Here is a 1,850-nt window from a genome sequence, read left to right on the forward strand (position 1 = left end):
CAATATGTCTCGTGGTCTTATCGTGGCATGTTTATCTTCTGCTGTTAGGTCAGACGATAGAAATGCCACTTGCACGCTTAGAGTAGCAGATTTACGGTGACCAACTTTAATCAGAACTTGATTAATTTTCACACACATTTATTAAAATAGTAAAAAATTATAGATATTTCGTAACTTGATTCTGGATGCTGTTTACAATTGACAATCTGAAGTTCCATTGGTCTTGGTACGTTAATCTTATTCTCACATATCTCTGATACTTGACAAAGTGTCTATACATTTCACTTCGTGGCTGTGTACAGGAATATGATAATCTTATTAGGCACAGACTGATGCAGACTAATGCAGACTAACGCAGACTAATGCAGACTGACTAATCGGAGGTCTGTACACTCATTATAATACCTCGAGCGTTCAGGTATCACTGCGCAAGTGTGATCTGCGAGGAGAAAATGTTCTACGTTAGCAGCAATCTCATTGGCTGCATTACATATTAACACGCGGATCGGCAGAAGCAGAATTTGGTCCGTCTCTAAGGCAGCGCCATCTCATAGTGTGGAGATGGACGAGCACTGCGCCTGCGCTGTTGTGCTTAGCGGGGCGCGCTCTAGTGGGAAAGTTGTGTACGCGCTGACTACGCGGGACTATGTACATAGCAGTCTCGCTCTCTCTCTCTCTCTCTCTACACAGACCTGCTTTTCACATAATTCGCACTGTAGATGTGAGTGCCCAGTTTTGGTCACAGGCGTATGCTATGTGTTGTTGTAGGTGGAAGGCACTGATCGGCAGTGTGAGCAGCAACAGTGTCCACCACCACCGCCTTCACGCATCCGTGGGCAGCGCACCGCCCGGGGCAGGGAAGAGGTCACCGCCGGTGTCGGCGTCATCCACGGCATCGCCAGTGCGCCAGCAGAAGGAGGCGACGTCGCCGGGCGGCGGGTGGATCTCCGCGGTCACCTCCACACTGGGCAGTCGGCCCGTGAGACACCACCAGCCCCCACAGCGTGCCAACACTGTGGCTGGGGGTGGGCCGGGGGCAGCGGGGTCGGACTGACTGGGGGATCCGCCGCTGCCCCTCTCACCTTCACCGGAGTGCTCTGCCCCCGGGGGTGGCGGCTCCGGAGGCGAACTGACGTCCCTCTGCTGCTGCTGCTACCCACAGGCCAAGTAGCGAGCTACGTAGGATGCTCTGCGAATCTCGGTGCCCTGTAGTGTACACGACCCCGTGCGAATGCCTGGCCTCCCCAGCCGAACCGGAGCAGGAAACCCACACTCGCGTCAGTGCCGTTGACAGAATACTTGTGAGATTTGGTTCCGTTCTACTCCAGAAAGTGTGTTCGGCGTTTCGTCTCTCCAGTCAGACAGTTTCCTAAATCTGCCCTGTGGGCATGTACATCAAAGACAGTTCTCTAACGCACATGTCTACCACAAATTCCCAGAAGGTCATATTACTCTCACACAGTATTCAAAAATAAAATAAAAATGCAAGAGCTCTAAATTAAATATATTCTTCTCATTACATGAAACAGTGAAAACAGGGTCAAATCAAGAGATGCAAGAAACTGTTCATAGCACAGTTAACAGTTTAGTGGACTGTAGTCCTGGCTGAATTTGCTGGAAACATAATGGCTTTTAAATATTGCTCTTTTGCCAATTGGATGGATTTATATGTACGGACATGGCTAGCACAAATTGCATGAAAGAAGTATTGCTTTCACTAAGTCAATTACATCACAAGTTGTTCCGTACTCAAAAATAAGATCTGTAAATTGATTGCATTTTTCGGGAAGAAAATAACTTTGTTTCTTCTCATTGCAGAAGAGAGAGGAAACAGCTGTATATCGAAAGTT

The sequence above is a fragment of the Schistocerca cancellata genome, chromosome 11 (assembly GCF_023864275.1).
Source record: "Schistocerca cancellata isolate TAMUIC-IGC-003103 chromosome 11, iqSchCanc2.1, whole genome shotgun sequence".
NCBI classification, from domain to species: Eukaryota; Metazoa; Arthropoda; class Insecta; order Orthoptera; family Acrididae; genus Schistocerca; species Schistocerca cancellata.